Source organism: Melitaea cinxia, chromosome 9 (genome assembly GCF_905220565.1).
Source record: "Melitaea cinxia chromosome 9, ilMelCinx1.1, whole genome shotgun sequence".
Lineage (NCBI taxonomy): Eukaryota > Metazoa > Arthropoda > Insecta > Lepidoptera > Nymphalidae > Melitaea > Melitaea cinxia.
Window position 1 is genome coordinate 13,846,766 of NC_059402.1, and position 8,664 is coordinate 13,855,429.

General features: G+C 34.8%; 1 long non-coding RNA gene across 1 annotated transcript; it reads right to left on the reverse strand.

Annotated features, from left to right (window-relative positions):
* Nucleotides 1-1,863: 1,863 nt before the first annotated feature.
* Nucleotides 1,864-8,614, reverse strand: LOC123656659. The gene is made up of 3 exons (XR_006743570.1): nt 8,539-8,614; nt 6,796-6,810; nt 1,864-1,873 (listed from the first exon to the last, which is right to left on the reverse strand). It is a non-coding gene; the product is annotated as an uncharacterized LOC123656659 (long non-coding RNA).
* Between the last annotated feature and the right edge of the window lie 50 nt (nt 8,615-8,664).

Consider the following 8,664-nt stretch of genomic DNA (forward strand, 5'->3'; position numbering starts at 1 on the left):
AGAGAATGTCTATAGATGAAATTAAAAAAATAAATCTTTCTGTCAGCAAAAACAACTAAAATTACTAATTAGTTAAATAATAATTTAATGTACATAACATTGTAGGCGATAATTTTAAATCGGTTCCAATAATCAGTAGAAGCATCGGAAAATTTTGTTTAAAAAATTTTAATTTGAAGAAAAAAACTTTTGAATATTATAGCCTTATTTGTGTATATAAATGTGCTTATATTAACTGTAAAATTTTGCTAATATTTACTTATACTTATTGTTAAATCGTGGTGGGATCGGATCGTGGGTAGTCCCATAAACGCTCGCTTCCGGCTTACAATAATCCAAATTGCTCGTTATTCAATCGCACTGGCTCACATTACGTGTTCGCTTAAATCACTTTAATACAATGAATAAGATGCTTTATACACTATTTTTAAGAGTCAAATTTAATATATAAGTTAAGAATTGGTCTTAGCTTGATCTCGTGTAAGGCAAAATTAATTTCTCTATTTTTACCTGAGTAGACCAGTACAGTACAGCACGTCCAGGTGAATCATATTACATATTACTAGCTGACCCCGCAAACGTTGTTTTGACCCCCCTGTTATTAACCCCCTTAATCCCCCCCTTATAACTTAGGGGTATGAAAAATAGATGTTGGCCATTTCTCAGACCTACCCGAAATGCACACAAAATTTCATAAAAAGCGGTCCAACTGTTTCGGAGGAGTATTCTAACAACATTGTGACAAAAGAATTTTACATATAAGAAATATTCGTAAATTTTATTTATTACGTTGTTACAATATTTTTATGAGTATATTGAAGACGTAATTATAAACCACAATTTACCAAAAAATCACCCAATATTCCGAAGAAGAGACTAGGGTTTCTAGTAAAAATTTTAACTCTACATATTTTGAAGATATTTAAAAGATAGATACAGTTAAAACGCTGAAATAAGCTTTTAAATTAAAACAAGTTTCCTTTATAATAATGTCCACTTTAACGTTTAACTTTATTTTATTTTAGTTGTCGTTATAGCATTCATAGAAATATATTTTCTGTAAGAATTTCAAGAACTTTCTAAAAGTGGTTGCAGCTCTATAAAAGACAGACGGTCAAAAAGTGGTGTGTTAGTTACAAAATACTGTTACTATTCTTTAGGTACGGAATTATTATTATTATTTTTTTTTATTTTATTATGTGATATATCCACAGGCTTATTATGCCCGTGCTTTTGTTATTCCATATATTATTATTATTATTTTTTAACATGCATCGGTACTTCACCGCAACTTAGAATCTAGAAGCCTTAATAACTAGTCTTAAAATTTCAAATTTCTAAAAGTCGACGCGAGTCCACTGACCAAGACTATTCTACATATTGCTTTTTTATATTCTTATATACTAATCATTTTTATTATATTTACACTTATTTGCTAACTACAATATATGTACACTTATTTTCTAACTACAATATATGTACACTTATTTGCTACTTACAATGTACACTTAACCTATGTTATTGTTAGTAGTTAGGTACTTTTTTTTTGTGCTTAGGAATCGTTTTATCCATTTAAATTTCTTTTTTTTTAATTTTTATTAATATATTATATGACTAATCCTATCTTATTAAGTAAATATATAAAGCCTTATCATTACAATTACATTATCCTATTCCTATACTATTACATTCAATTTTATTATTTATATTACTTACTTTACACTTTTATCTACGCATAATTTATACTTACAATACAGTGATGTCTTCACACCTCTACATTTTCCAACATTTTGAGCACATTCTCAATGACGGCAGCATCTCTATGGTGAATGGCCATCTTGAGACTATGCTCAAGGACTTTCTTGTCCGTCATCTCCGCTGCCCTCGCCACAAAGCGACCAATTGCGTCGTCACGGTCGTCGGTGTAATAGACACAGGTGTTGGTGTGTCTAGTCACCGCGACTACAGCGTGCGAAACGCTGTCGTGGATCTTGAGTCTCCTTGTATTTGTCTGGAGGACGATGACGTCCTCGTAGGTCTGGCCCTCCGCCTCATGAATGGTTAAGACGCGCGATCCCTCACCGGACCCGTATCCCTGGTCAGTCAGCAATCTCTTCTCCTCTTGCGTAAATACCAGGTACAGGGTTCGGTCCCTTCCTACAGGAATGCGCGCGCCTGTGAGACTCTCCACTCGCAAAGATCGGATCTTTGTGCTTGAATTGTACACGGACTTGTAAACCTCACTGATGGCAAAGGCGACGTCTTTGGGGTTACGATGCGTGCACGACAACTCGCACGAAATAGTCGTTATAAGGGTTGGTCTACAATAACGCATTTCGAACAGGTTATCCCTGTCGATGTACGGCAGTTGGTTTATGTCTCCGATGAGGACTACCTTCTCAGCTCCCGATAGTCGGGCGGCCATTACTATGGCTCCGAAATGGTTTATGAGGGCTTCGTCCACCGTTAGGCGGTTGATTTTTGAACCCTCACGGAAGCCATTTACCAGAACGGAGGCCATAGTACGCACCCTTTGCTTGACCTTGTTGCCATAGCGGTGCACCAGTTTTTCTTTTAGATCTTTAGTCGCCTCGACTGTGGTCGTAATCACGACTTCCGTGTCCCCATCGAAGTCCCCGACTATTTGGGTTGTCTTGCCGCATCCTGGTACCCCGTTTATCCACTCCAGTGATGGTAGTTCCCAGGTCACGTACGGTAAGCCGGCTTCGGCCCGGTCGCCCGTGATGGTTTTTGCCATCCGTAGCATCCGGTCACCCAGCATTACTTTCGTGCATCTCGCTACTATCACCACCGGGTCCCCTTCGGGTGTTTCAAAGGTTTGTGACTCCTCGTCATTACCCTCAGAATCGACCGCGCTCACGAAGCCTGCTGTGATGTTATATGCGGCCATATACCTACCCGACATCTTGCCCTTGAGTATTTGTCGGGTATCACTGTTGTATATGGCTGCTTCGGCTTCTTCGAGTTCCACCTCCAGTAGCCTTTGGTGATCGTACTGGTAGGCCTGCATGATCTTTTTGCAGGTGGCCAAGCTCACCTCGCGGTTTGCCTTAATTATGGCCAGGAACTCGATTAGGGCGTTTTCCGCGTGTTGAAGCGGTGTGGACGCCGGTCGAAGTCTCGGTGGTGATACTTGTCCCAGTTCCTAGTTCGAGCGGCCGGTGACGCCGCTGGGTGCCTCGGACTATTGTCTTTGGTGAACCTGCTCAGCGCCTCCGATTGTCGCTCTCCCTGTCCAGCCTTTTTGGGAGAGGGGTGATGGGGAAGCTTACTTTGGTTCGGGGAAATGGTTGCCTGGATAAATGTCGCCAATGCCATCGCGCTCGGCTTAGATTCGGGTGCGGCCGTTGCCCTACGTTGTTCTACCTTCTGAGCCTCGACCTTTAGTTGTAGGCGCTCCAAGTCGCTCGGTGCGGCTTCCTCGAGAGCCGGCGATGCAGGGGGTGAAGGTGATTTGGATTTTGGTCTTAAGTAACCAAGGTCCTCCCCCCTGTCTTCGTAGACAATGACCTCACTGTTCTTGGAGGCCATTAGGCAACCGTACCTATCTGATACGTCGCCTCTATCATAGCCGACTCTCATCGAATCCACAGTGATTCTTCCGGGGATCTATTTATTTATTTAAATTATTTATGAATTGACACAATACACAAAAAAAAACATACAATAAAGTACGGTAACCTGTTAATCTTATTGCTAATAACAAAAATGTTAATTAATTTTCCCGTCCTTCTGATACCCACTCTAAGATTGTAAACTTTCTTAATCATAAGTCATTACCATTCATCATCATCATTTCAGCCTATCGAAGTCCACTACTGGATATAGGCCTCCACAAGGGCACAAACTCGCATCAAAATTGGCGTGAACTCGTGTGTGTTGCCCATAGTCACCACGCTGGGCAGGTGGGTTGGTGACTGCAGTGCTGGCTTTGTCGCATCGAAGACGCTACTGCCCGTCTTCGGCCTGTGTATTTCAAAGCCAACATTTGGATGGTTATCCCGCCATCGCCGCCTATTTAAGTTTCAAGGTGGTAGTGGTACTGTGTTATCCCTTAGTCGCCTCTTAGACAGCCACGGGTAAAGAGGGGGTGGCTATTTCTTTAGTGCCGTAGCCACACAGCTTAAATAATTAAATAAAATTTTAAATTGTACTAATCTTATAAATGGGAGTTTGTGTCGATGATTTCATGGATAGGTGTATATATGCTTCTCATCGCTGTCTGTCGCTCTTTGATACATACTACTGAACTGATTGTAAAGAAACGTAATACATAGAAAGCATATGTAGACTAATTTTAATCCGACGGTACAACGTGATCGGAAATTCCGAGGGTAAATCTGGCAGGAGTAGATAGCAGCTAGTAGCTAGCAGTTAGTAGAGATTCTTGCTCCATTAGGTTCTTTATAAATGAATATTATTACATTAAAACATTTTTTAATACCCAGCTAGACATGAATGCAGATGATAAAAAATGCGTACACAAATGGAGGTATTATCGCTAAAAGAGCGATCTCTCCAGACAAAAATAACAAAATAACAAAAATATTGAAAAATATATGTTTCTACATATATAAACAAAAGAATTACACCTATACCTATATACGTAAATATAAATTAGTAGAACGATCACGTGTTCTATTTATAACACGTGCTTTTAAGTCTAAATTGTTTAGACGTTGTACGGTATTACTATTTGCAATTATTGTACTATGCAATTAATTTACTATGTATTGTAGTGTGAGAAATATAAATATATGCATTCATTGTAGGATACCTACTATTCTACCTTATTACTCGAGGATCTATGTAAAATAGTCTTTATGTTAAAGACCTTGATTTTTAATCTGAATAAATTGTATTTAAATGAAATGTGGAATGGAAGAATGAGGATGGAGATTTTAAGTAATTATTGCTATTAATTTTGTAAAGATGATAACTTCAGAAAAAAATGTTATTATTTAAACTTCTTGCGTTTAATTGCTCATAAGAGAGAACAACCTCAAGCTATTAAACTAGTGTCGTAGCATATAAGTGAACATGATTTTTGAGAGCAAAAGCATATTATTTTGATAAGCTTAGTAGCGCTGGTCGTAGTGCAGGACGTATGACTGATCGTGAGTTTATAATGGTTGAGTAACTGAACTTATTTACGACTTTTAACAGTGACTGTTGAGTTTCTTGCTCTGTTTTTTCAGTTTCGTTCAGTTCATTTCTCCCTAGTAGAAGTATCAGTACTACATTCCGAATCGGGGCTAGTTTCACCTTACTTAATCCTAAATAAATGAAGAAATAAGTGATAACTTTATTAAATAGCGATTCATAAGTGCTATCCACAGACCACAGGTGCTATCGTAGGATGAAGTAGATAGTTTTCGTTTAAATTTTGAATGCTATTTTTTTGTATTATTCGAAAAGGGGTCGTACCCCCTCGTACACATTTACGGAGGAAAAGAACAGAAACTTAGATCTATTAACAATATGCAAATGGCGTCCTTTATATGTTTATTATGTATGAGGCAGGTTATTTATTCGATTGGGAGATACATTTTTGATTTACTTTTCCTCATAAGTTTAACAATCAATATGAGCACCTTAAAATAACAAAGGAGGAGGTCCTCAATTTAACTTTTTTTAAAATGTATGTTACCTCAGAAGAGATCGTTTCATTAATATAATTATAAATCTTTATTAAAGATATAGCTACTCTTTATTAAAGATATAGCTACTCAACACTATGTCTTTTTATATAATTGTAATATACCTATATTTTATAATTTTAAAACCTTTCACTTTATATAAAACATATTTTAACCATTACGGTTGCCGCAAATTTAAAAATTTATAAATAAAAAAGTAGCTACTGTCATCTAGTGTACTTTTCTTAAACTACTAAGCCTGAAACCGACCACAAGCTTTCAGCCGCCACAAATAGATGGCGCTGCCAGTATAATGTATCATTTATAATCGTTCACGGAATGTGTCATGAAAACGACCTTTGTTATCATTGGGCAACAATATCGTCATAACTACGTGAATAGGAGGCTCGGCGCTGATTAATGATCACAGTACACACGGTACGCATCTACGCACGCTTAATGCTAAAAATAAACTGAATGTTTCTTCGTTAACTTTTACATATGTGTATATATATGTACTTCGTAACACCAATGGTCAAGTACTTTTGCTTTCACATATATATTTTTATAGATACTGCCAGAGGTTTTACAGTTATATACCTATATTTATACGTATATTAATAGTTATTTGAACACCTAGTACTCGATAATACTAACACGCGATTTTAACACTTAGCTAAAAGTGTTAGCGAATATAATTCTATAAATCAAAAAGGCATCACATACAAAAAATCTGTAAGGTTATTGACCGTAATTTTTTACTTGTTTGAATCATAATTCATTGGAATTTATAATTATACAACGGTTGACCTGCCGTATTAGAATTATTGTGTACTTCTTGAAAAATTCTATTTTCCAGAAAATTTTCTTACGTCTAGATATAAATCTTTATGATAAGGTTCAATGTCAGAATAAGAATATCTCATTTGTATAAAGAAAAGTAAATATTATAAGTGAAAAATACACTATAACTCGTGGTTACACTTCCGTAAAACGTATCCCTAATATCGTTCTAAATTACAGGTGAAAACATAGATACAAATATATAGAACGTATTATTTATCATACAACATTCGTAGTTTAAAAAAAATGATTGAATTTTAATTTCTGCTCATTTTTCTAGCGAAGATGGTACTTTTATGAAAATTACCTTAGCTCATTAATACGTCCAAACCAAATGTGTATTATATATTATTCTATAAGAATGTTTTAGTTAATATGATTTTTTTAAATGTTTCATAAGAATCTAAAATGATAAGAGTCGCTTCGCAACAGTGATTTAATTCTTATTATAATATATTATACATTATACATAGTTTCTAGATTATTATACTTAACTAGTTGATGCTCGCAACTTCGTTCACATATAAAATTTCGATAGCTTAGGTTCTAAACGGCGTATTTTAATTAGATCTCCAGAAATGCAACTGCGCAAACCACTACAAATTTCATTTAGTGGTAGGTATTTGCTTTATGTTCGGAGAAGCAAACAGACAAAAAAATTGTATAAGAAAAGAAACCAAATCCGAACAAAAATTTTGGTTTTGTTTCGATTTGATGAAGATTCTTAATATTTTTTTCCACAAATATCTTTTATTTACAGATGTATTTATGTGTACATATAGTTATTGGACATGTGTATCTTTTACTATTGTTCTCGTAGATATATATTGAAGTTATATTAACACTAAATACTTGGTATTTAATAATGTATCAAAGTTTTGGTCACATACATATGAAAATCTAAACATCTCTGTCTGTCTGTATTAGAAAATTTAAACACTTTTTAGGGTAGCATAACGCGCAACAACACAGTTTTTAAGAGCTTAATGTTTCGGTAATTCCATAAATAATTACGCAAAACCGTAATAAAGTAATAGTCAAAGTCAAAAATAAAAGCTCTAATTTTTCAAAAATGTTATTGTCAAGGAGCCCTCCCTTCCAGTTACATATATTATTTCATTAAATATGTTATTTTTTCCTCAATTCTTGACGTCAGATTTTATAACGCTTGTTAGAACTTACACACCCGGTAATAACACAATACATATTTTATATTTAGTATTCTAAGTTATTGCTAGCTTATAATGACTAAAATGATGCTTATTGGAAACACAAGTTGGTATTATTTAAAGTTCAAATTAACTTAGCGGACTTGACATACAATTTGCAAGCGAAACAATTTATTTCATAATAATAAATGGTTCTTTTGTAATTGCTTTAAGTTTTAACTTATACAATCTAAAATGTACTGAGCTTAAAATTTTCAGCAACTTTGCCGATTCTACATTCAGTTTGTCTAAGATATATCTTTATATATCTTTCTTATATATTTGAATACGAATTTATTCTACCTAATATAATCATTAATCATGGCCTCTCGTATGATTCAAATCAGGCGACTTTGTGGTCACGCACGTATCTGTACATTTAATAAAATTGTAACTGGCCGATGTCTCTACATAAAAAAATGACATTTTTTTTCTGTATATAGGCCCATAATTAGAATACTTTATTATTATTTTTTCTCGTATCTAAAACGTAGTTTTCTTTTTTTTCTTTTTCTTCTTTATTTTACCAAAGATCGGTTGAGTTAGCCTATAATTGCAATGTATAACAAAAAATTATTATTTATTTTTATAAAAAAAAAAATTGCAAAGTTATACACATATTGGATTCCTATATAATAAAATAAAAGTAAAATGAAAAAAAAAAAACACGTATTTATAAAAAAAAATATATTTAGAAGTCTTTATGAGAGTAAAAGAAGTTAAAACAATTTTAATTAAGAATTTTTATCAATCTATCCGTCAGACTGTGAAATTGTTGCACGATATTGAATATGTTTAGAAGTAGAGTTATTATATATTTAAGCTACGCTTCTGCCTGTAATATCTCACTGCTTGGCTTAGGCCTTTTTCCTCATCTAGGAGAAGGATCAGAGCTTAATCCACCACGCTGCTCCAATGCGGGATGACATTTTTGGCGCGAACTTGTGGAGGCC